This window comes from Ambystoma mexicanum, chromosome 6p (genome assembly GCF_040938575.1).
Source record: "Ambystoma mexicanum isolate Mex_15411 chromosome 6p, UKY_AmexF1_1, whole genome shotgun sequence".
Taxonomy (NCBI): Eukaryota; Metazoa; Chordata; class Amphibia; order Caudata; family Ambystomatidae; genus Ambystoma; species Ambystoma mexicanum.
Window position 1 is genome coordinate 619,744,701 of NC_090935.1, and position 27,711 is coordinate 619,772,411.

Below are 27,711 nucleotides of genomic sequence, written 5' to 3' on the forward strand. Positions count from 1 at the left end.
TAAAGTGATGTAGTCAGGTTGAATATCGGAAAAGAAGACAAAACCAAAGGCAGGGAGGTGAGAGGGTACTGCTAAGAGTCTGTCCAGAGGAGCGCTGGTTCTGGGCCCCTCTAGCAAGATGTTCTTCATAATGGCTTTGATCTTACTGATGAAGAATTCCAAGAGTGAGTCACACATTACTAAGAAGGGAGTGACTCCAGCCAAGGGCGTAGGCTTCGCAGATAGTGACCACACTAACGAAAATAGCTCTTTAGATTGATTCAGGCCCCAGTTTCACCATATCAGTATAGAAGAGGCATTTAGCCTCTCTGATGGCTAGGTGATATTGCTTGGCGGAAAGCTGGAAGTTTCTTTTGTCTTCCTCTGCATAGGCCTCGAGCCAATTGCACTTTGCTTGCTTTTGCTTAAGCTGAAGAGATCTTAAGCTCTCGTTGAACCAGGGTTCGGAGGGCCGAGAACAAACACCGGAAGATTTCAGCATAGCCAGGTGATTGGCCACTGAGGTGAAAGCCTGACAATGGGAGTTCTTGCCCTGGGGAACATTTTCTGTTGCTTGTGTATTTTGGGTCCATGTGCCAGGACCAATCTTTCTCGCCTGCACCAAGTTCTACTGATCTATTATCTTTGACATTCTGATTGATAGTTTATGACAGTACCATTACTTTGGTTGTGCACTGTGGCAACTCTGTGGTTAAAGTAAACTGACCATAGCTAGGGAACCCCTTTGGTGTACGACTGCCAGTCCGTGGCGATGGTGTAACGTAGTTTGCGTCATGGTTAAGCGCTTTGAAACACTTTCCTGGGTGTAGGCCCTATATAAACAAATAAATGTGTCTTTTTTCTGGCGGCTGAGATATGGTCTCTCTAGGGCTTGTTTAGCACAGCTCAGAGGGCATTGTTTTGAATTATCTGTAGTTTATGTTCTGTTTGGATGTCCTGGCAAAGAGGACATTACAATAATCCAACTTGGCACTGGTGGTGGCCTGGCAATGGTAAGGCAGCTCTCTGGAGTCTCAAATTGCCTTGCTGTGGCTGTGTAAGCTGCCGATGCGGCTACTCCGCTCACTTGCTTTGGGGAGGGGTAGGGAAGGGGAGGAGTCGAGATGGGACGCCCAGTGTTTTTACAGCGGTGGAGACTGAGATCTGGAATTGGATAAGTGTATTGGGGGCTGAGTTTCTGCAGTATGGAGGATGAGCCTACTAGCAGGAGCTCAGTTTTGTCATTAAGATAATATGTGGCCACCCAGGTTTGGATTGTGGAGTACATTTTGTTGGAGTAGTCTTCGTAGGAACCAGACAGGGGGTTGGGGGCGGGAGGATTTGAGAGTCATCCCCATGATTGGTATTAGATGCTGATGTCAAATGGGGGTTTAGTGAATATATTGTCGAGGGAGGGGGAGACATAGGAGCCTTGGACGCCGCAGGGAGTGGGTATTGGAGGAGTGCTGACTGTGTCTGAGAAGACTCTCATAGATCTCCCTTCTATGGAGGCTATCCAGGAGGTGGTGTTGTCCGAGAAGTTAGGAGAGGTTATTAGATGGTGTTGTGTTCTACTAAGTCGAAGGCAGTCAATAGGTCTAATCGGAGTAGGATGATAGGTTATTTATAACACGCTTAATACCCTAAGGTTTCTAAGCGCAGACCCGGGGATCGAACCTATGTTGTTCCGTGTCATTTTGTTTCCAAGGCGAGCACTTGCCACTGAGCTATCCTCCCAGGACCTAGGATGGCTGGTGTGCTCAGATCTGAGCAAGTCAAGTTGGATTTTTAGTTCTAAGAGCACTGTGGGAGAGTTGTTAGCAATGCCACACTTAACATGAATTGTGAACATTAGCTTGCATAGCGTCTAGATAGGATTGCGAATGTTAGCAATGCCGTATTTAAGAGTTGTGAACATTAGCCTGCGCCAGACCCAGAAAGGATTGTGAATGTTAGCAGTGCCGCACTTAGCATGATTTGTGAACATTAGCCTGCGTCGCATCTAAATAGGAGTGTGAATGTTAGCAGATTGTAGAATGGCCTCTGAGGGAGTAGCAGCTTAAGGCAGCAGCTCCTGATCCCACCCTCGCAACCTTCTGAAACCTGTTGATATTGTTTGGAAAATGTCTGGAAAAAAGAAAAATGAGCTTGTGTACAATCCTCTTTCAGAAAAGCCCAAACAGATCACTGAGGATCTTTCAGAAGACACCCCAAGCAGCGCTGACATTTTCAAATTACTTAAGCAAGTAGCCAATGATATGATTGAGGTGAAAGCAACTTTAAATGATCTGTCTGGGGCCGTCAATGGTCTGGAAACACACATGGAAGATGTGAAGGCAGAACTGCTGGTTTGGAAAGAGAAGCCTCAGGAAGCTACAGAGCCTACCGGGAATTGCAGGAAGGGATGTCAAGGCTCCAACTAACAAACATGAATTTGGAAATTCAAGCCAGAAGTAACAACCTGCGCCTGATTGGCATCAAGGAGCAACCAGAGCCTGCCTTACTCACTTTGGTTACCAGTATTTTCAAAAGAAGTTTGCCAGGAAGTAATGTGCAGCTCAGGGATCTGGATTTGGCTTTCAGAGCTAGAAAAATAGAAACTGGCAAGCCGAGGCAAATTATTGTGAAATTTGTAAAAACCAGCATGAAGGAAGACATCCTACGTATTGCGAGAAGACAGGTCTCTCCATTTTGGGAAGGGACCTCATTTAGTATTTACCCTGATTTTCCAAAAGAAGTGGTCCTTAAAAGGAAAGCATTTTGGGAGGCAAAACGCATGGCTAAAGAGCGGGGGTTAAAAGTTTTCTTATTGAAACCTGCTGTTTTAAAACCTTTTTCTGCCAGACAGAATAAAGCTTACAGAGGCTCCTGAACAAGCTTGTGCCTGGATTAAAAATTGCCCTTGCTTGATTACACAGACAACGACAACATGACTTCATCTCTACTTGATGTTCTCTTATTAGTCATTTAAATGCTATTTTTGTTGTCATTGTTTGATGTTTACTGTTGTTATTTATTTCATTGTATTAATATTTATTTGGATTTCTCATTTGCTTGATATTGCTTGGAATTCAAATTGTAGCAGTCAGTTGAACAGTTATTGCGCATGAGATATTACGTGTTTTCTTTTGGTCGCGGGATGCGAACCCATATTGGAGTAAAGGACCTCATAGGAAGCGTCAGTACGTCATTACGTTGCATAGGAAGTAGGATGCTCGGTGCTGCGTAGTGCCGCATAGTATTGGCAAACTACGGATATTGCACTTGTCGGCAGTGTTCATATTACCCTGGTGTTCACATGACTGTTCAGGTGGATAAACCATTCTAATATTCTTGTATTTCATGTTTATATACTGCATGGTGTCTGTGATGCGTGTTTTGTTGGGAGCTTTTTTGGGTGGGGTGCGCGTCGGGTTAACAGTTGAATCCGGTGTGTGCCTTGCATGTTGCGGGGAACTATCTTACTGTCTGGTGCTAGCGGTTGCCCTTGGACCAAGTAGGTATAGAGGTGATGGGTCCTGCTGTGGGATGCAGTGACAGGGGCAGGCATACGTGGCAATGAGTAGAGAGGGGCAATATTAGTTGGGTTCTTTCTACGGATTGCAACATATTGCTCCTTATTATAAAATTGATAAAATGACATTTGCAGGTGGAAAGCCTAGTGAGTTCCCATTGTGTGTCCGCCTGTGGGATTCTTTCTCAATCGGCATGCATTGCTCCTAGCGCGAAGAATGGGGTGCCCTTGGGGTCGGATGAGGACCCCTACACCCATCTTCAGATAGAATGATGTCATCCTCGCTTCAACACAGTCTTGTCTACTATTTTCTCTTTTTTCCACTGCCTGGCCCAACGTTATGGCTGAGGTCTATTGTGGGGCCTAGGGTAATACAAATCGGCATAGTTGGGCACATACTGCTGTAATGGTCAATGGGGTTTTTAGTGCTGGTCCTATTGTGCAGTTCGTGAGTTTTTTTTTGCAGAAGGCTATGGAACGTGGCAAGTGGTGTGTGTTCCTGGGCATCTGATGAGTATTCCGGGGGCAATAGGTAATTATCAATGGTCTAGCAATGGTCATAATGTCTTGCTGGTTAGAGCAATGCCTGGCATATGAGACTGGGCCTCTGATGTCAAAACGAGGATGAATGTTGTGAGTGCTTGGCTCGAATTGTCTTAATTGCGGTGTTGTGATCTCCTTGCGATGCAGTGTCTGCTTAATCTTGCTAATATATGTCAAATGATGTCAATACTTGGCGTATCTCACATATGACTGATGAGTCAGAGCTACGATTCTGATTGGGCAATGGCAGGAGTGAGCAGGAATCACATCTTTTATTAGGTAATGGCAGACATTGCTCATGTTGCTCAAGGTAAATCATTGATTGTGCCTTGTGCCAAGTGTTTGGTGCAGTGTTAACAATGGAGGGTTTTTTTGGTTCTACGCTCTATGTGTCTGTGTTTCTATGTTTAACATTGCCTACCTTGTCCTTCAACCGGATTGGTTCATTATGGTGCATATTTCAATATTGTGCCCCTGATTTGCCAATTTTGTTTGGGTAAACCAGTGAGGGCATAGGATAAGGTCTACCCTTGTCCAGCCTTTGACATCAGAACCTTGTGCTATGCTCCCAATTGATATGTTTCATTTATTTTTTGACAGTTTAGACCGGAATATTGAATTCGTGAATTGTTGTGTCATTGCAACAATTATGGGCTATGCACTGTTCTAGGCCATAAGCAGTAGGGTTTAGGATTAGTAATTTGGGTTAATTGCTTATGCCCGTGAACGGGTTGTCCTATTGTATGCGGACATTATAGAGTTGTGTCTTAGGACGGGCGTTGTAAGTAAATTTAGGGTGGGGATGGGAGTTTTGGGACAGGTGTTTATTGAAAGTTTGGTGTTTTTGAGACATTATACTTTTAGTTGCCTTGCTGCTGTATCTGTACAGTGTGCCATCCACTTGTTACCGTTACTAGTATATCCTAGTGGACCGCTGCCCTTCTGGGGCATGTGCTCTATCTTCTTTCTTTCCTTTCTTTTCTTTCTCTTGTTTTTTCTTCCTGTCCTATTCTTTGACTGTGATTGCATATGTTATAAAATGAATCAAAATTTGAACTGTACCATGGCCGCTAAAATTGTGGATCATCTGAATATCATCTCGTGGAACGTTAATGGACTCAATAATGTGGTGAAAAGGACTAAAATATTGTCTCATCTACGTTCAAGCTCATGTGACATTGCTTTCCTCCAGGAGATGCATTTGGAAGACCCTGAAGCTGAAAAGCTAAAAAAAAAAGGATGGGTAGGGGATACTTTCTTCTCTAATCACTCATCTAGAAAAAGAGGCGTTTCAATACTTATTCAAAAGAATTTGCTTATATCAGTCTTTAAAAGCAGAGGAGATAAAGAAGGAAGAATTGTTTGTGTATTGGTGAGGATTCAAGGTGTGGACATTCTCCTATGCAATATATATGCACCAAATTTGGATGATCCCATCTTCTTTCATGAAGTGGCTCAATTGCTTCAAAGTTTTAATATGGACTCAATTATAGTAGGAGGTGATTTCAATCAGGTGATGGACCCAGCTTTAAACCAATCAAATGGGGATTGTACCAGGACCCCGAATAAATGCAAGCGATCCATGGAAAATGTAATTAAGGAGTTCAATTTGGCTGACATCTGGAGGCTGGAGCACCCGTCAGACAGGGATTATAGCTTTCATTCTCAGTGTCATGACACGTATTCATGACACGTATTCCAGAATTGATTTCTTCTTGACTTCTGGACGGGTGACTTCAAGTTGCTATGATACAGCTATTGGACTCATTGCCCTGTCAGATCACGCACCTGTTTCATTGCGATTGTCCTTGCAGTACTTTCTGGTTAAATCCGCGAGGTGGAGAATGAACTCTTATTTACTGAAAAATTAACAGATCAGGCAGGAGGTGGCTGAGGAAATTGATAGCTTCATCCAAATTAATAAAACTGCCGATGTACAAATATCAACAGTCTGGGAGGTGCTGAAATGCTTTGCTCGGGGAGTATTGATTTCGAAAACTGGCAAAGAGAGAACATTGAGAACAAAGGAAATTCAAAGACTCTCTTCTGAAGCAAAGCGCCTGGATGTGCTATTTGCAGCAAGCAAAGATGAAAACACAAAATTTGAATTGAGGAAAGCTAAGTATGAATTGAACAAACTTGTTTCCAGCCAGATTGATTATGCCCTGTTCAGGCAAAAGATTAATCACTTTGAGACCGGTAAGAAGGCAGGAACATTATTAGCACATAGGCTGAAGATGGCTGAGAGCGATCATTGTATTGCTGCAATCAGAGATTTGAACAACACATTGGAAACGCAGCAAAAAGGTATCAACAGTTTATTTCGTAGCGTCTATGAAAAACTTTATGACTCTGAACTAGCCTTTGAAAAAGTTGATATTGAAAATTTCCTTGACTCACATGTTTCTTCCTGTCTGGCACCTGATGAGGCGGCAACCCTTTAGGGAAGGGTCGATGTGGAAGATATACAACATGCAATTTCGAAGCTGGCTGTAGGTAAGTCGCCTGGTTTAGATGGACTACCTAATGAATTCTATAAAGCCCTCCCCGATTCTGCACTACAACTTTTGTGTGATGTTTATAATGATGCTTTTGAGTCTGGTTCTCTACCAGAGACAATGAGACATGCATTAATTACGGTGCTCAAAAAGAAGGATAGGTCTGCTACCACGTGCGAAAGTTACCGGCCGATCAGCCTGATAAACAGTGACTGCAAAATATTGGCTAAAATCCTGGCTGGACGATTGGAAAAGGTTGTCTCAATTTTGATACATGAAAACCAAGTAGGTTTTGTCTCTGGCAGGGCAGTGGAGGACAACATGAGACGCCTGCTGATGACCATTGAGAGGTGAGGCAATCAGCCTATTGCCATTGCAGTCATTTCAGTTGATGCTGAAAAGGCATTTGATCGTGTGGAGTGTGAATTTTTGTTTGCATGCCTTGAAAAAATGAACTTTGGGCAAGATTTCCAGCGCTGGGTCAAGTTGTTATATAACAATCCTTCTGTAAGTGTGTTGACGAATGGACTTATCTCTGATACTTTTAGGCTTCATCGAGGTACAAGGCAGGCTGCCCGCTCTCACCTCTCCTGTTCATTCTGTCTATGGAGCCGCTTGCGATATGCTTAAGGGCGGATACCAACCTTCAACCTATTATTGGAAATGGCCGAAATAACTTGCTTTGGTTGTATGCGGACGATTTGTTGGTCGCCCTTCAGGACCCTGCTATTGGTATTTCTCACCTGATCCAAGCTGTTCATTATTTCTCCATGTTGTCAGGCTATAAGATTAACTGGAGTAAATCTGAGATCCTACCGATCAATAATCTGTGTCTACAGCATACATGTGCTCAGTTTCAATTTAGATGGTGTGCGGACAAGATGAAATATCTTGGCATCTGGATTGGAGCGGATATAGTGAAACTACCTGCCATAAATTTTGCATGGATCTTCCCGAGACTCAAATCGGATTTGGAAAGATGGGGTCTCTTGAAGTTGTCAACCTGGGGCAAAATAAACTGTATTAAAATTAATCTGACGCCACGGATTAATTACGTTTTAAGCATGCTCCCTATTAAGGTACCAAGAAGCATTTTTAAAGAGGTCAAAAGAATTTTGCAAAACTTTATTTGGAATGGGATGCCTCCAAGGCTCGTGATTTGGAAACTTCAACTCCCATTAAAATTGGGGGGAATGAACCTGCCTAACTTCCTAGACTACCATTTACCATTCTTCAGCACCTGTGCAAGGTTGCTCTCTCTATTAATGAACAGGCTGACCTGTTGTCATGGGAGTGTGGTGCAGTTTCCCAGTTGGACCCTAAAGCCCTGCTGTCTTCTAAAGGATGTAAATCCAAATTGACCAGCGCACTTACTTCATTTTTGCAAGACTGCTGGTGTGAACTCTCGAGTCGTATGGGTACTGATCCTTATTTACACCCAAATGATTCCATATGGAATAACCCAGCATTGAAATACCAGGGTAAGTCCCGCTTTAAGACAGAATGGTTTGTGGCTGGTATAAAATACTTTAAAGATTTGTTTGACGATGGCAATTGAATACCGCACGCTCAACTTGCACAGATACATGACATGACAGACTGTTCGTTTGCTGAATATAGGAAACTGAAGGTTATAATTTCAGCTTGTGTTGAGGTGCCACAATTGAATATTCAAAGTGCCGCCTGGACAGCTGTAGAAATATGCTCGAGTGCAGCGCACCTTGCTTCTACCATGTACGGAATTATAAAATCTAATAGAAAAGGAGATCCACGGCTGCCGACGATTTGGGCAGAGGAATTAGGAGAAGATTTTGGCATGAGAAGTTGGCGGAAGTGCTGTGAAAGCACTCGCTTGGTGAGTTTGTATTGGGGCCTCAGAGCTTCTCAAACAAAATTACTGTTAAAGGCCTATTGGACCCCAGAGAGGTTGTTCAGGAGGCAGCTTTTGGACACTGACCTTTGTTGGAAGTGTAACCGCTCAAGAGGTTCCCTCAGTCACTTGATTTGGTCTTGTCCCAAAACAATGCAGTTCTGGGAAAATGTTTGTGAACGATTGAGTCTAGTCTTAAACATTGCAATTCCCATGAATGCTTCTTTATTCATTTTAGGTAATATCTCCTTGCTGGATGAAATTGACTTTGGCAGGAAAGTTTGGTTACTGCGCGCATGCATGGTTGCTAAAAAAATAATATTGAGGTCCTGCAAATCAAGCCATTCTTTTAATATTGATGATTGGGTGGAGGAGCTTCTTACTGTCTCAACGTATGAAAAAGTCATATACAAAAACAAGGATGAAATTGGAAAATTTTGGGACATTTGGAGCTGTTTTCTGGAAGTCTATGGTTGAACTTGAACTTTCATTCGGGCATGATGTATCCCTGGCTTAGTATATTACTGTTATATGTAATTACTTATAGTTTTATACAATGTTTTTGTGATTTTCTTGTATCTGCTGCATGGATTATTGCATTTGTAATTTTCAGTCTTTGGCTTTGATGTCCTCTTTCTTTTTCCTTTCTTCCTTTTCTTCTTCTTTTCTCCCCTTCGTGTACCTCTGTTCTTTCTCTTATATAGGATATTTAGTGGAAGTTTATGATGTACTGATTAATATGTTTTGACTTTGATTGACAAGGGGTGTGCTTTAAAGATTAATGCCATAATTTGTTGTTATTTGCTGGTTGTGAAAATTAAAAGAATTTTGAATTAGGATTGTGAATATTAGCAATGCCACACCTAGAGAGAATTGTGAACATTAGCCTGCGCCAGACCCAGACAGGATTTTGAATATTAGCAATGTCGCACTTAGCATGATTTGTGAGCATTAGTCTGCGTCGCATCTAGATAGGATTGTGAGTGTTATCAAAGCCGCATTTGGTCACAGTTGTAAACATTAGCCTGCGCCAGACCTAGTCAGCAATGTGAATGTTAAGCTGTCCATCATTTAGAGGGAATTGTGAACATTAGCCTGCCCAGACCCATACTAGATTGTGAATGATAGCAATACCGCACTTAGTTAGAATTGCGAACATTAGCCTGCGCCGGACCCGGACAATATTATGAATATTGGCAATGCCGCACTCAGTTAGAATTGTGAGCATTAGCCTGCACCAGACCGTGACAGGATTGTGAAGGTTAGCCTGAGTCGCTTCTAGATAGAAATGCAAGTGTTGGCATGTCCCACACTTGAGTGAAGCTGTGAACATTAGCCTGATTCGCAGCTGGATAGAAATGCAAATGTAAATGTTAACATGCCCCACACGTGTATCACTGTGTACCCTGCTTTCATGTTCCCCATGTTGTTGCTATATATCCGTATCCCCCCTCCTGCCGCTGGAAGCCCAGCACCCTGTCTCTGTGTCTGTGTGTCGCCTGTTCCCTGCCATCCTGTTCACGTGCCTGATCTCAGGCGCTTTAAAGATAACCTTCATACCACATCACTATGCTTACTCTCTGCTATACACCATCATTCAACTAGAACACAGCTATACCCCTGATTAATTTGGCTTAGCTGTTCACATACTAATACAACCCCATGAACACCTCATCACCCTAATAGAACGCAGCTAGCCGAGCACATTCCGGTCTAGTTGCTCACATATATGTCCTTTCAGGCCTAATGCAGCCAGAGCCCAGTCTGGGTGTCCACCCACCAGACTGCACACATTCAACTGATATCTTCAGCACCATACCTAACGCTAGGATGCAGCTACCATCCGGCAATTACATCAGCTGCACAGATATCTGGTGCACCCACGCACCCTACAACACTATCTCTCTCTCTACTGACCAGAACTACGGTTCCCGAGGGTGTTCAACCTACCAGCGCTTTGAGGTCATATCAATGATTTATAGAGCGCTATATAAATGCCAAGTAACATAACTTAAAATAACAAAGGGACGAGATGTCAACAGAATTCATTGAACTGCATTTGTCACATAAGGAGGCAATCATATCCTCCCTGGCCACCGAGGGCCCACAGCATTCAGAACTCTCTTGGCTACTGGGGCCAAGCGAGCAAAAGGGGTTTGAATTATAAAAGGAAGGACTGAATGGTCAGACCAGGTAATGTGAAAGGGAGCAGATATCGTAGTCAGAGATATTTAAGAGAAAACAAGATCAAGTATGTTACCCAAAAAGTGGGTGTGCACTGCAACCAGCTGCTCAAACCCAAAATCCTTCATTGTGTCGAAAAACGGAGCGGCAGAGGAACAAAGGGGGGCGTTAAATCTCAAATTAAAATCACCGACAATCAGCAACTGGGTGAGATCATTGTGGAGACTGGCTATAAGTTCAAGAACTAACTTGCAAAACAACGGATCAATCCCAGGAGGATGGTAGACTGTTAAAATATGAATCACCAGAGAACCAGATATGGTAAAGTGTAGAAAAACAGCCTCACACTTCATTTTGTGAGGAAGAGGAAGCAAAGCAACAGTGTATTGGGAGATCACAGTAACAACCCCCCTGGATGACCAAAATTGTGGTCAAGACGTATGATATCATAGTTATCAGGAAGAATTAGGACAACAGTACGGCCAGAAGACTCCCTGAGCCACGCCTCAGTGATGCAGAGAAAATCAAGGTGGGATTCAAGAAGCAAATCGCGACAGTATGCTGAGTGAGCAACCAATGAGGGAGCATTCAGCAGCAAACATTTATAAAAATCAGCTTTTGCCAAGCTGATAGAGGATGGAACAGAGAGGTTAAATTCAAAATCTGGGGAAAAAATTCTTGCAGGGGGAGCTAGGCAATATAAGGAGTGACATCTACGGGGGGGACTTTGCATTTAGATTGTCATCACCTTCCACATCTGCTGAATGTCATGGTTTAAGTTGTGATAAATTGTATATCTTAACTCTGGTTTAACTAACTTTTTTGTACTACATTTCAAGGATTTTGTTTTGCTATATTTTATCCAGGGCCCACTGGCCATGGCCTTCGGGCTACCAAGGATACTGTCCACTTTGCAACAATTCGCGTGAAAGACCGATCCTGTCCCCCTCACAAGTACATCACCTGGTCCCACTGCCCACACTGCAACAAGTAGGCTTACAAAACAAGGGTCACTAGCCATGGTCTGTGGCCATAGCCAGTGGGCCATGATCCCCCTTCTTTCAGTAGATTCCCCCAGCAATTTATTGCGGTAACATACCTGCGATCACCACAATGCTCTGGGTTCACCTGGGGGATCGACTGTAACCGAGAGGTTCCAGAGACTCAGCCACACCAAGGGACCTGACCCAAGATGGAAGCTTCTCTTACATATCCTCCCGACGAGTGTATCATCCATGCCTGTGTCCGGGCAGAGATCCTGCTCTGTCCATCAAGAGACTGGCTCAAGAGCAGCAGGCTCTGCTGGCGTTTGAACTGGGGAAACCGGCACTGGAGCCTGCTGAGGAGGAAACAGTTCTTTAATCAGGCCCTTGAAGTAGTATACAATATCCTGAGACCTCACCAAGGTCGGAAAGTGATTGAAAAACGTTTTCATAGGCCTGTGACTGAGTCGGAGCAGGGAAGGAAGGCCAGGATGCTGAAGAGGCTGTGTCCAAGAAGAGGGCCGACTTGGGTACCAGTTATGGTTGGCATTGGTTGTCCCAAGTGTCAGAAAAGCACATGATTGAAGAGGACCATGAAACTCTAGGAGTGAAGGAACCCCTGGACATAGGCAGGAGCCTGATCGGCAGCAAGTCTAATCTCTGGGTCTTCCTCCATTCTCAACTGATATACTTGTAGTGTCCCAATGCAAGCCTATAAAATGAATAGACCGAGTTGCTTGAAACTGTGACTTCTCTTGTTTGAGATATAGGACTTGCTCAAACAGGAGATCCAGAAGAATGTCCAAGGCTGCTCTCACTTGTTCAGCTAAGGCAGCTTGTAATAATAAGCTTATTGTAATAATAAGCTTAGCTTGTAATAGCTAAGGTAGCTAGTAGTCTAGGTATTTGTATATGTGACTATACCTCCGACAGAGATGAGACCTGACATCTGGCATGTGCTTCATTAGGACTCTGAGGGCTGAATTCAGTCCGAGGGGTAACACTCTGCACTGGAAGTGAGCATCTCCTAATGACAGACGTAGAAACTGCCAGTGAGAAGGCCAAAGAAAAACATGAATAAAAGCATCCTTCTGGTCAAGTGCACAACCAATCTCCATGGATCAGAGCAGAACAAATGTGAGCAGGAGTCATCATCTTAAATTGTTACTGGGGAAAAAGACATTGAGTGGCAAAAGGTCCAGCACTGTCCTCAGGACTGCCTGGTTCTTTCTGAAGACAGTGAACAGTCTGGAACTGAACACCCTGCCGCTCTGGGAGGAGGGAGCAGAGACCAAGACTCTCATCTCTAGGAGTTTCTTCCCTTCCTGGAGGAATACTGACAAGCATGCCTGCCGCAAATAAAGAGAAGAAGGAGCAAAGGGAAAATTGCCAGCCTGTAACCCTTAGAAAGCACAGAACAAAAACATGGATCCAAGGAGTTGACATTGCATCCTGCAATTAAATCCAAAATTCTGCCTCCGACCTGAGGTGGGTGGAATTGGACAAGGTCATCATTTTTTTTTCACCTATCCTTGGGAGGGTGCAGTACTAGAGGGGCAGTAAAATCCCATTGGTAGCTCTGTTTGATTTTTCTGGGAACGCCGGGTGACATTTCTGGCTGTCTCTACCTTCCTTTCAGAAAGCTAAACTCACCAGAGGTTCTGGATCTAAAGTCCGGCCTAGAAGGTGAGCCAGGCTGAAAATACTTCTGCAGTTGCTTTGCCAGAACAGCAAGTGAGTCGACTGTTATGGTGAGCTCTTATTCTTTTTATTCACTTCGTCAGTAGAGCTTTGTAATAGCTCTAAAACCTCAAAGGGCAAGTCCAGGATCTTGAACGCTGTGCACAAAGTTTGAGGAGCAAAGCCATGCCAGCCGCTGCTTGTCTGATCCAACACACATTTATTCAAGGTGCCATGATGATATGATGAGCAGATGCCTCAAAAAGATCTTGGGCTATGAACCTGGCATCCGCCAACTCGCCTTAAAAAGCTGCCTGCTTCTCTGCTGGCATATCATTTTGGAAATCCAACAACTCCTTCCAGAGTATTTGGTTGAACACTGCATACAACGCATCAGCGTTAGCCTTTCTTAGGTGAAGTGGTGAATTGCATGGGCCTTCTTCCTGAGAGAGTCTAACAGCCTTTTTTTCCCTTCCAGGAGGTATAAAAGAACACGTGGAGGAAGATGAAGAGGGGACATACCAGCGGCTCATTATGGAAGAGGGATCCTGTGACTGCCACTGAGGAGGAAAGTGGTGGGTACACAGCCAAATTGACAGATTCTGAGTTAAATTGTTTATCTCAGATCTAACTTGTTTAAAAGAGTAGCCAAGTGTGGTTTGCTCCATATCTTAGTTGCCTTTGTTATGTCTTTCTAGATGAGTATCTCTGAATGATTTGCTGCTTGAGGTCCAAAACTGATCTCTGGGTCTCCAAAATAATAGAATCCTGCGGTGAATCAACCAAGTCCTCAGGCGAGGACACTGTCAAAATGCAAAACTTGAGAGGTCAAAATGGCACCAAACTATCCCTTGTGATACATTGCCATCTAGTGAGACAACGCTTGTGGCTCAGAAGAGGACTTTGTGATTTTCTTGTACTTCATGTTGTCTCTCGTTGAAGCTTCAGCCGAACCCTCGGAAGTAAGTCCAGTTGTAGCGGTTACCTTAGTACAAGCTCTGGAACGACGGTAAGGCCCTCAAGGCGTGTTGCCTCTGTACAAGTCTGGTATGGAGGCACTCAAGATCCACCAGCTGGTCATCTAGTAAGAGGCCACACAGGCCCTTGGTGGCAACACTCTAGAGTATTTGTAAACATTTTCTTCATGGGTCATTTAATCTAACATTAGTAGTGGATTCTAAATAGTTCCTACAGCACAGTGTGTAAATACCCAGTTCATGAAGATGTGAAAGTTTGCTGTACATTTTTATCTGATTATATGACTTGTTTCTGTTGTTCTTTATGCTTGTTGTTTTTTCTGGCTTATGCTTGTTTGTTTTTGCTTTACTTTATGTTGCGCTCGGAAACCTTTGGGTGTGTGGTGCATTCGAAATATTACAATAAATAAACACCTGTACAAAATCCCATGGCATCCTCGGAGTGAGCGCCAGTGTGTGTCTTTGTGGTCTCATGGTTCTCCCCAGTAGAACTTGGAAAAGAAGTTCCTCCTGGACACGGCTGTTCCTACAAAGGAGTAATAGTTCCGGGGTACCCTACAAAAAAGGACATCACTTACCTTGTCACTATCCGATTCAACTAAGTGCCTGTGGTATTGAGGAGGCCACTCACCGATATCTCTTACAATCATACTAACTACTTCTTCCGTGCCCAGTGAGAAAGGGGGTTACAGGTCACACACGCGTCAAAGCACTGGTCAGGTGCCAAGCACTCCAAACACAAGGAGTGTGGGTCCCATGCAGAAAAGTGACACAAGCCTGACCTAAAACAGAAAAAACCTGCTTTAATTCCCGGCATGAAGGGGGGAAGAAGGCAGGTGTGATGATGCAGAAATAAACACAAATAAATAAAAAAAGGGAAAAATCATGCAGGAGCGCTGTACTGTACAACTGTCCCTGTCCGCAGTGATAAAGGGACTAGAGGGAGCTTAAGGTGAGTAGAGTATGCATGCACTATGGCCACGCCCCAAGTGTGCTCGGGCTATGCCCTCTAATTTAAATATGGAGAAATGTGTTGCTGTAAAAAACATGTCGCTCCCATGCCTAGGGTGGGAAGGGACTGAATTTCTGCACCTAAGCGTGAGGAGGTCTGCTCCCTCCCTGCTGCTGTTACTGCACACCTGGAGGTCGTGCCTGCCTGATGTACCACCACTGCACAAGAGGTAGGAGTATCTAGAGAGGAAGATACATCCTTACCTTTTGTGTATACCTTTTGTGTAATTGAACGAAAAGAGAAAAAAATACATGTTTTTTGTTAAATTTGGCCCTAAATGTGAAAAAACGGCACGACCTTTGCTGCGCGCCTGGCATCTCCTTTTGTGCTCATCAAATCCCTGTGTGTCCACAACTACAAGGAAAAATTCTAATCTGCTTGGTCCTCCCTTGCCATCCTCACTACACTTCCAAGATGGCCGCTGTCTTTGTTGCTGTTTTGTAAAGGCTTCCGGAATGCCTTTGTTTATGTGTTTATGTTTATGTTTATTGAATTTATATAGCGCTTTACGCCAAAGTGCTTTACAGAGTAACAACAAGATACAAAATTTAAAGAAGCTTATATACAAGCGTGAAACAAACCAGAAGTACAGTAAATGGAACAATTTACTCAAGGGGAGGGGAGGAGGAGGGAGAGGAGAGGGGAGGAAGGTTAAGGGGTATGAGAGTCAGGTTCGATGTTAGCAGGGTGGGAGAAGGGGGGAGGAGGGAGGGAGGGGGGAGTATCACAGGTGGCCTCCTGCGCCTCTTGGTAGCAGTGTCCAGTGAGGTCAGTGGGGGAGGAGGGGGGAGAGTGGAGAGGGGTTAGGGGTTTGAGGGGGGGAGAGAGGGCATGAGGAGAGTCAGGAAATGGAGTGGAGAAGAAGGGATTTCAAGGAGGAGTGGAAGGATTTTGCACTGCCCCTGCAAGCCTATTGGCCAGTGGAAGGTTTAATCTGGCCAACCGGTGACCGACAGGCTTTAGCCGCCCCCCTGCTCAAAGACCCTGTCTGTTCCCCCATCGTTGCCAGGCAGGGTCGTGGGGGTCCCCTCCTCAACCCCTCCCCCACCATGGCCCCATGGAGGCTGACGAGAACTCTTCATGTTCTAGACACACTGTAACTAATGGAGCGTCTATCTTTTTTCTGAAGGTCAGTTCCCTCAACTAACCTTCATCGATCCTCTTCCTTTGCACCTGGGACTCCCCCACCTCTCACTCTCATTCCATCGCATCTGGACTCCCACTTATTTTTCTGTGCCAAGTTGCTGCACTTGTTTTACCTTGCCCTGACAGAATTCAAATCTAGCTGTGCCAAGTTGCTACTGGGTGTCTTCACTAACCGGTGCACTTTCTTCTGTCTTCCCCCTCCCTTGTGCACCCCACCCCACATCCCTCCTCCAAGTGCACCAGTGCTACAGACTGGTAAGCGTCTCGCGCCCCCCTCTCTCCACTGCAGCCAAACATGTCACTATCTATCTCTCCTATCCTCTCCAATTGCTACACTATCTCCTATCCTTCTCCTATCACTAAATCTGGCTGGAAGAAACTTAAGAAGGACATACTGGGCTCCAACCCAGGCCTTCCTATTGCAGACAACTATGTCACGGCTTCCGCCAGAGAGACTCTCACTGACATCCTCTTCTTCGTTAAAGAACCTGACCTATAGACTCACTACATGGTCGGCTTCCTCTCTCCTATCGCCTCATCTCCCATTAATGGTGGCACTCGCTGGGAGGTTCTCGTTGACCTCTTCGCCATTTCCAGAGTCATCCTTAATGTTTATCTAAATGGAACATCATGGTTCAGGATCCTCAACCCAACCTTCATCTCTCTGACAGGCTCCTCCCTCGGCTCTCTAACCTCACCTCTCCCTCTCGCCAGGCTCCCTTGCCTTCTGTGCCCGCCTCCCTCCTGCACAGGCCCCCCAACCTCTATTCTTTCCCCTTCCTGTGGAAAGCCCCCCACTGAATTGCCGTACTGTCCCGGCTCCCGTGGCAGCCTTGGCCCCTTCGCCATCCTCGACTATCACCCCGGCCCTCTTGCCACCCTCGGGGGTGACCACTGTCACCTGTGCCCCCCCCCAAGGAAGACCTTCAAAGAAGGCAAGTTGCTCCACATTGCTACTCTCAACACTTGCTCTGCCGTCAAACACTCGTCTGACATCTGCAACCTCCTTGAACTCATGGATCTTGATGTGCTCCCCATCAGAGAGACCTGGTTCAAGGATAACTCTGTCACGAGCTTTGACACACTCCTTCCTGAAGGGTACAAAATCCTCTTTGCGCCCAGGCCTAAGAAGACTGGTGGGGGAGTGGAGCTCATCTTCCCAAAATGGATACCTGTGTCCTTCATTCCTACTCAGGCCTACTCCTCCTTCGAGTGCCTAGTTTGCAGACTCTCACTCTCCCCTACTTCTTCTCTCACTATGGCCACCTACTATCGGCCACCAGGTCAGTCCACTCTCTTCCACTCGGAATGGGCTGACCTGGCCTCCTCCCTTCTCTTCTCCTCCTCTCAACTCCTCCCGATGGGTGATCTGAACATCCATCTGTCCTCTCCTGACTCCTCAGGTCCTTTCCGCAACCTTTGCAACTCTCTCTCCCGCTCTATCCTTCCCTCTGTTTCCATGCACACGGCGGGCCACACCTTAGATGCTCTCATCTCTACTGACATCCCTCTCTCTATCCCCCTCACTACCTCTCTCTCTTGGACTGACCATTTTCTTCTCTCATCACACCTTAAGCTCTACTCGGTTACCAGACATTTGATTGAAAAAAATTGGTCGACTGGACAAATGGTCGAACCAATTTGGTCGAAAACCAAATGGTTCAATTTTTTTTATTTTTTATTTTTACCTCCTTTTTTTGGGGGGGGGGGGTCTCCCGCCAAACCCCTTTTTTTCTAAAAAAACCTTTTTTTCCCTAAACTACAACCTTAAAAAAATATATATAAATGAAAAAAAAAATTCGACCATTTGGTTTTCGACGAAATTACGTCGACCAAATGTCCTGTCGACAAATTCTTTTCGATGAAATGTCCGGACACCGCTCTACTCTCCTCTTGCAGCAACACACCCGGCACAGCATCTCAGCTTCAAAGACACCAGACCGATGAGAAAAAAGTGACAGTGGCTGCCTTTGCCTCCACCTACTCTCCTCCCCGTGAAGACCTGCTCTCAAATCTTGACACCAACACTCCCTATGTACTCATTCTCCTTGACCTCTCCTCTGCCTTCGACACAGTTAACCACAAAATCCTGATTGCACGTCTCTGTGATATCCTGAGAATCACAGGCCAGGCGCTGACGAGATTAACCTGCTTTCTATCCGACTGCCCATCCCAGGTTCTAACCTAACCTATTCCCTGGTTCTTCAACATCTATATGGCTGCCTTGGCACGTCTGATTGCCACTTTCACCTCTAACTTCCAGTATTACACGGATAACACGCACCTATCTTTCAGGCTATGCTCAGCCGTCCCCCTCCTCTTCGCTCATATCTGACTGTCTGTCTGCTATCTAGTCATGGTGTGCTGCAAACGACCTCTGCCTCAACGCCAGTAAGACGGAGATCGCTCTCATTGGGTCCCCTGCTCCCTCTTTCCCACCCTCACTCTGGCCTGCCTCCCTTGGCCCTGCACCCGCACCCACCTGCGAGGCAAGAAACCTCAAGTCATTTTTCACTCCACTCTCTCCTTCTCCTCACACATTTCGGACATCTCTAAAAAGTCTAACTATCAGCTACACCTCCTCAGAGGTACCCTACCTTTTACCACTTTCCCCCAGCAGCTAACTGTCTCCAGAGCCCTGATTCTCTCTAGGCTGGACTACCTCAACCTCCCTTCTTCTGCCCTGCACCCTCTGCAACTCAATCAAGACAGAGCTGCGAGACTTATCCTTGGCCTCAAGCCCAGGGACCACATCTCTCCATCGTTTAAATCCCTTCACTGGCTCCCCGTGGCTACAAGGATCAAATTCAAGACCCTCTGCATTGTTCACAAGGTGTTCTGGGGCCTGGGAACTACCTATCTGCAACGCAGCCTTCCTAAATACTGTCCTTCACGAACCCTCCGCTCGTCTACCTCCAACCTTCTGCGAGTGCGCCGGTTCTCCAAGCAGAGATTTGGAGGGAGATCCTTATCCTCAGTAGGTGCCTACCTCTGGAATAGCCTCCCTGCCGCCCTCCGTCTTGAGCTGGATCTTCTTAAGTTCCAGAAACTACTCAAGACCTTCCTCTTCTCCTCTTCCGTCTCTCTCCCTCTACCATACTAACCTAGTTCTCTGCTCTTTCCCTCTCTCCATGCTCTTCATTACAGCTCGCTGACTGGCCACCAGGTGTACCTCAGTGTCTCACAAGTTCCTGGCATCCCCGCCAGTCCTCCCTCGCACTTACCCCAGGGCCCTACATCCTACCCACACTCACTGCACTAGAAAGTTAACCCTTGAGAGTGGCTCTTGCTGCCCTTACCCCTGTCTCCACCGACCAGGGTGCACTTGGACCTCACCCGCTCCTGTGGCCGTGCATGCACTTAAACGAACTGTACGCACTGTGCCGAAGATCATCTATCTGTTCTTCCTTGTCTTCACCCCTTAATTTGCACTGGTTAAAACTGCAGAATCGCTGTCAGGCCTATTTGCTGTACCTCAAACTGTTAAATGTATTTTACGCACTTATTCTGCCTGTGCAGACTATTACCATCTCAGAATTTCAAGGGCTCTGAGCGACTGCTGTTTTTACCCCGTCCCCTCCCTCCTTCAGAGCTTTGAAACACTTGCCTGTGTATAGGCGCTTTATAAATAAACAATACCATACCATACCACACAGAAACTTAAAATATGGAGGCATGGCTTAGCTAGCCACAAAGGAAGCATCCCAGCATGGAGGCCCAGAGCATGAAGCCTACACAGTTTTCATTGATGACTGGTCACACCAACACACTGGCAAGAGATGTGAGTGGTGCTTTAGGAATACCATTATAATAGTTAAAATGGGCGATTTGGGTTCTCATATTAAAACACAAATGCTAATTTGATCTAAAAAAGATAGTCAACACATAGAATCTGATCGATATATTAATCAGCAAATAAAAAAGCGATTCAAATATATGTAAATCCGTTGACAGCATTCAAATTGAAAAATTTAACTTACCAGCATAATCCTGAGCATTAACACAGGCACCCGCCTTAACCAGTGCATGCACGTGATATAAATCATCTTTCATGACAGCTTTGTGTAATATTGTTTCACCAAACATATTTTTTTTGTTGATTGTTGCTGCCTTTACATTGTTGATACTGACTTTAGCATTTGCCAAAGTCCTATTACAGTGTTCCTTTCCTGCACCAATCAAACAAAACAATATCAGATACATCAACTGACATTTTCGCTTATACAGCTACAAAGTTATTCCACACCGGCAATATACACAATTGAACATATTTTCTCAATTATTTGTAATAAAAAAGTTGAATATTTTTTACTATAATTACATACAGTAGTAGGAGTAAGCCAATGACCTGCGCTACAGACAGGGGATTGTGAAAAGCCCTGAGTCGCAAATGAGATAATCGTATAAAATTCTGTATTATACTCCAAGTTACAAATGTTCCAAAAACACACTCAAGATGCGCCTCTCACTTAAGAATTTAAAAAGTCATATGCTTGTTTCAGTAAACGTTGAGTATTGTATTGTGTATTATTAAACTAGTACAGTGATTGAGATTTAAAAAAGGGGAATACAGGTGATAAGCCAACACGTGTTTCGTGCTTTGCTCTTATTCTGGACTGTTACTGACAAATGTCATTATTACTTACCTGTAACTATTTCTCCAGCATTGGTATCTTTCATAGATTCACATGATTGAATATTCCCCATCGGACTGGGAATCCTCAGTGATTTAAGATTCATTAATTAAATACAATTTTTCATAGGAAAAGACTACACAGAGAGCCACATAGGCCTGTGAAGCCAGCCACCTGTGTAGTCCCCCCACCTCACTTTCGTCCTTTTGGACCCTAACAAATGAGGTGGCCAGGCTTAAGCTCCACCCCAGGCAGCCATCTTCAGATTTTTTGCTGTAGCTGAGAGACGATGACTAACTGGCTAGAGAGCAGCCCCTACCCGTGCCACGCCCATAGGAGGGGGGCTGGTGCATGTGCATTTATGAAAGATGCCAATGCTGGAGAAATACAGTTACAGGTAAGCAATAAAGACTTCTCCAGCATTGGATCTTTTATAGATTCACATGCTTGAATAGACTACCAAGCAGTAAAAGCATGCCATGCCAATGGCACACATTAGAGGATCTACCTCCACATAAACAGAGTATTTGTATTTTAAGCATGCTAGGAAACCAACTTAAAAGGGAAGGAGGGATACATAGGCTGTTCCTACTTTACACAAACAAGTGCTTAAGGACCGCCTGTCTGACTGCTGACGACTTTCTGGTATCTGCCGCCAAGCAGTAATGCTTGGCAAACGTATGGAGGGTGCTCCAGGTGGCTGCTCTACATATGTTATATTAAGGACACTCCTGCCTGGAATGCTGCAGACACTGCTCTTCCTCTGGTGAAATGTCCTGTTGGCGGAGTGGAGAGTGGATTGCCTTTCGACTGGTGAGAGTGGGTGATACAGTTTGTTACCCAGCGAGAAAGGCTTTGTTTAGAGATAGACTGCCCTTTGCTGCGGCCTGAAAAAGCCACAAAGAGCCTTGTCAAAGATCGAATGTACCTTGTTCTCTGTATGTATTATTTAAAAGTTCTTGAAACGTCCAAGGAATGTAGTGTCCGTTCAGCTGCGGTTTAATGGTTGCTACAAAAGGTAGGCAGCACTATCTGCTCAGACAATGCCATCAACAAGATAATGTTAGGAATAAACTTGGAATGCGGCCTAAGAATGACCCGATCTTTCTGGAAGACTGTGAAAGGTGGGTCGACCAAGAGCACCTGTAGCTCTCCAATTCGCCTGGCTGAAGTAATAGCGACCAAGAAGACCACTTTCCAGGAGAGGAAGCGCAAGTCACACTTATGTATGGGTTCGAAGGACAACCCCATCAATGCTGTCAAAACTGTATTGAGAATCCAGGATGGCACAGGTTTTTGCTCCTTGGGGAAAGTGTGCTAAAGCCCCTTCAGGAAGACTTTAACTGCTGTTTTGGCGACAAAAGATGTTTGGTGTGGTCTCGTGGTGTATGCAGAAATGGCAGAGAGGTGTACCTTGATAGAGGATTGGGTTAGGCTATCTTTGCGAGAAGAAGGTAGGACACGATTTGCTCCACTGATACCTTGAGCGCATTCATGTGCGATTTCGCGCACCATACCTTAAAAATGTGCACTTCTTGGCATAGGTGGCCCGCGTGGACTCTGCTAAAGCCGCCTTGATAATGTCCCAGCACTCAGAGTTTAGCCCCTAAGAGAAAGACTGACTGGGTCGTGGTGGAGTAGTTTGCCGTTGTGCTGAGTTAGTAGATGAAGATGTGGCCGGAGACGGATGTGGGTCTCCTCGGACATCTACAGAAGTGATGTGTACCAAGCCTGTCGAGCCCACGCTGGGGCTACCAGGATCATCCTGCATGGTTGTTCTTTCATCCACCTTAGAACGCGCGCTATCGGCGGTGTTGGGAAAACTGTACAGGAACTTCCTCGTCCAATCCAGGGAGAATGCGTCCCCAAGAAAGAGAGTTTGTGGGTACATGGAGGCGAATCAGCAGCACTTCTTGGCATGAGGTGGTATGGTTGGCATGAGGCGCACTATGGGCCTCATTACGATCATGGCGGTAGCCGTGCCTGTATGGCAGGCATGGCAACCGCCATGCTCGCTACCAGCCCCGCTCGCTACCAGCCCCGCCACCCGCGATTGGGCAATAACTGGCCCATTACGAGTTGAATGGGCCGGTAATTGGCCATTCGCGGGTGGCGGTAATGCTGGGCTCCCGATCCCCATTTTGCCCCATAGGGCAGAATGGGGGTGGCAAGCATGGTTGCACCGGCAATAACGGTGCTGGTGCAATCATGAGTTCTGCTCGCGGGTGCCTCACAGCCCGCCAGGTGAGACCTGGCGGGCTGTCAGGAACCCGCAAGCAGAACATGTAAATGCGGCGGGACGGTATGAACAGTGCCAGTTCCTTACCGGCACCGTTCATACCGTCACCGCCAGGGTCCTAATGAGGCCCTATGTCTTTTAATATAATTGAGATAGAGCTAGTGTGACATGTTATTCTTTCTAAGGTAGCAAAATGCACCAATCCTGCACACAAAATACCATTTTATTAGGTTCAAACAAATATTAGGATGGTAAAAAAATCACGGTACGCTTAATTGCACCTAAGCGCTAATATCAAAGTAAAAGAAAATCTATAGGAATACAACAAGACCAATTAGTGGCTAATGTGTGAGAACAAAGTGAGTAATGCAGAACATAATATCAAAGCATACAATGGTCACTTGATTGGCATATACAGTTAGTTTGAGCCTCTGTTTTAATTCAGAGGTTTAGGGTCTCAACATGTTTCTGTTATTAAAGAGTTAATTACTGAACATTCTTCAGGAGAGTCAGTCCAAATCAAATTCCTATTCAGAAATTCCGATTCAAAAATTCTGTCTGGGATAGAAGTTAAAACAAGCATAACCTGTCGGGTTAAAAGAAAATAGAGTAAGCTGTAATAGCTTAAATTATCTAAAACAGTTATATAAATGAACTTTGAACCTCAAACCATAGGTTAAATTACCTTAGTAGGTTCTTGTGGGGCGAACAACTTCTCTACTCAGTTGTTGAAGGGCTTATTAGTAGTCCTTAGTTGCCAGCTGCAAGAAACGCGCAGAAATAGCTTTTCAGTCGCATGTGTAGTGCTACTGCACTCTACCGACTCATAGCGGTGAAATCATTATACGAGGAATGTCAATAAGTACAGGAGGATCATCCACCTGTGTGTCTTTATTCAGTGTACTGAAGGGATTTCAATTCAAAGCAGAGTCTCTTAAGGTGATAGGTGTGAAGAGCGCCACCTGCGTAGGTGAAAACTAGATTACGGATAAACAAATAAATGCTAAATTCCCGCAATCAGGTCGTCCAGTTTGCTTCAGGTACTAGGTACCGGATGAATCAAGGAGCGTATAAAGGTAATGAAGAGAGGGCCATAAGCATAAGGCTACTATTCATCTGTACTACGAGTTATGAGCCAATTAGCAAAAGTATGCTATAGAGAAACCGGTGTATAAATGGTGCCATTCCCTTAGACTCGGTGCAGTGAGACTGGATTAATCAGAGATATTTCAGCAGCCCCGTAGCAGCGTAGTGGTGCTGTAGTCTGCTTCTGCGGGTGTAGCGGTATCAGAGCTGTAAGAGTAGCATAGAGGGGAGCTCTAATGTAGTCACTGACCAGGGCTTGCAAAAAGTGCATATGTGTGATTAGCTTCAGTATCATGTCTTCTTCATAAATGGAGGGATGGACTAAGGCAGTGCAGATACTATCATCCGCTCGTAAATCCTTTCGTGTGTCAGCGCTCAAACAGTTCGAGACGCGTTGGCAGTCTGTATACCTCTAGACACCAGTGGCCTGGTTGCCTAGACAACGTGGAATCTTTGTCCTTTGTTGATTGCGATTGCTTGTGGTGGATGAAGAGTGCCATGTTAGAGAGGAGTCTGTTATGAAGGAATCAGTTACTTAGCCTGCTAATTCAACCGCGTAAGGAGTGATCAGGACATCCTTTATGGTTAAGATGGATACAATTAGTGATCTTAAAGGTCATGGCACCAGGCTAGCAAAATGAAGTCAACACATCCTGAGTTGGGGTAATTCCAACGGCTGCTATTAGAGGGCTAATTACGTCTGAAGTATAATTCATCAGAAATATAAACCAGAGTTGAAGTAGGTCCATTCTCAGTGAGAAAACAAAATAGAGGTACCTTGGAATAACTAGGGCTCCATCAACCTTTGATTTTATGTTACTCAATTGATTTGTTGAGTCCACTGATGTCACTTTTCATCAGGTATATCATTTCTTGCACCTTTTTAAGCAATATATTTTCCTGTGTAGATGCATTACCTCCCTTCAGGCCCTGAAGGACCGTCCACGTAAAATCTTCATGGCCATGGTTCATTGAGGTAAAATGTTTAACCATTGGTGCTTTCTCTGTCTTGTTTCTCATGCAGCTCTGATGTTCAATTATCCGCGTTTTTACTTTTCTATTGGTCTTACCCACATATGGCAGGCCGCAGGGACATCTAATCAAGTAGATCACATGATCAGTATTCAGTTGGACATGCTCTTCTGTTGACAGAGTCTATTGGTGCCGAAGTCAATTTCTTTGCTCTTCTTAGTGAGTTTACATACTCCACAGCTTCCACATGGGTAGTGACCGGTGATAGGTTCCATTCCCCACATGGTGGTAATGCTTTGCGTTGGTACATTTGTCGATCTTAACTTGCTGCTACTAACCCTATTGCCTATTGACATACTTTTTTTGTAAGCAAAGATTGGTGCAGGAATCAGGTTGTTTCCGGTGTTGAAGGTTTTCCAATGTTTGTTGATGATGTTTTGAATCCTCAGACTTTGGTTGGTGAAAGTATTCACACATACTAATCTGTCATCCACCGTTTTCTCTGGTCTGGTTTCAAGTAATGCTTCCCTATTATTATTGAAGGCACGTTTGGCGGCCTTCTTAACCATTTCTTTAGGATATCCTCTTTGTCTTAGTTTTTTAGTTAGTATTTGAGCTTCTGCTTCATAGGATAAGTTTTCTGAACTGTTCCTTTTTAATTGTAAAACCTGTCCGAACGGGAGGTTATCCCGTAGATGTTTGACATGATGGCTAGAGTAGTCCAATAGGGAGTTTTTGTCGGTGGGTTTATGGTAAGGTTTGACCTTCAGAGTGCCATTTTGATGGAAAATGGTCAGATCAAGATAATTGGTGGTTTTGCTGAGGGTCAAAGTGATTTGAAGGTGGGGGTTAAGAGTATTGACCCACGTATAAAACTCTTTGGTAGTGTCCATGGATCCTTCCCACATTACCAGGATGCCATCTATATACCACGTCCATTTTAAGATATTATGTATGTAAGGGTTGTTTTCAATGTTGATGTGAGTTTTTTCAAACGACCCGAAGTAAAGATTCGCCAGACTCAGGGCCATGGTAGCACCCATGGCAGTACCTTCAACCTGTTGATAGAAAGTTCCATTGAATTCAAAGTAGTTATTTTTCAGTGCCACCTCGACGCACCACATTATGAATGATGTTGGTACTGGGTCTTCATCCTGTCTGTTCAATAAGATTTCTTCCACCGAATCGATCGTAGCCTGTTGCGGAACATTAGTGTAGAGTGCCACGATGTCTAAACCCAATAGTAGAGACGTATTAGGGTTACATTCAAGATCTTCAAACTGATTGATCGCATCTGTAGAATATTTAAGGTACAATTTCATACCTTTGACATATCTTTTAAGATAGTGGTCAGTGAATTTGTATAAAGGCTCGAGCACAGAGTTGATACCTGCCACTATCGGTCTCCGTGGTGGTTTTACAAGTCTTATGTATTTTAGGGAGACAGTAGAACATGGGGGTGGCTGGTTTGCTATTGATGAGGTAATCCGCTTCTTGTTTTGAGATCCAGCCACTATCTTCAGCTTTGGAAACTTTGATGGCGATAAGATGTTTTAATTCCTTAGTGGGATCTTCTTGTAGACGGGTATAGTGATGATTGTTGCGAAGTTGGCTTTCACATTCATTGATATAATCTTCACGATTCAGAATGACTGTACCCCCGCCATTGTCAGCCTTTTTGATAAAGGTAGTTGGGTTTGGAGGCCAAAGATTTAATGGCCACTTTCTCAATTTATGAAAAATTTTGGAAGGGTTACGTTGGGTGCTTTCCAATTTCATAACATCCGCCAACACTTTTCTGTCGAATACCTGAGATTTGGGTGAGTAACTATAGCTGGGAGGGCAAAAGGTGGACGGATTGCGTAAGCCAGTGCAATTGGGGGATCTTTCAAATGGTTCTTCAGTTTCTTTCTCGAAAAATTCTTTCAGGTGGATCTTCCTCATTAATTTTTTTGAAGTCAATACGAAATTCAAAAGGATCATGCTCTTTAGTGGTAACAAACCCTAATCCTTTATTGAGGACTTGTTCTTCTATATCAGTAGGGTTGTAGTCTGAGAGGTTGACTAGAAGCGATTGCTGCTTCTGGTCGGTCTTGTCCCATCGTCCTAGTTGCTTCTGTTTTGGCCCTGATATAAAAAAGGCCGTGAATTTCCTCTGCGTCCACCCTTCCCCTGTCGTTTGTTTTGTTGACCTCTGCCTCTTGTGGCAGATTTGTTGGTTGTTGTAGAGGTACTTTCACCCACATCATCCTGATCACTGCTGTCATTACTGGTACTATATGATGTATTTCTGAACCTAACCCGTCTGGTGGTTTTGTTTGGGCCAGTTTGATGGAGGGTTTTATTTTGGTAATCTTTTTTCACACATGGGAAGGCTCTTTCATGTGTGAATCG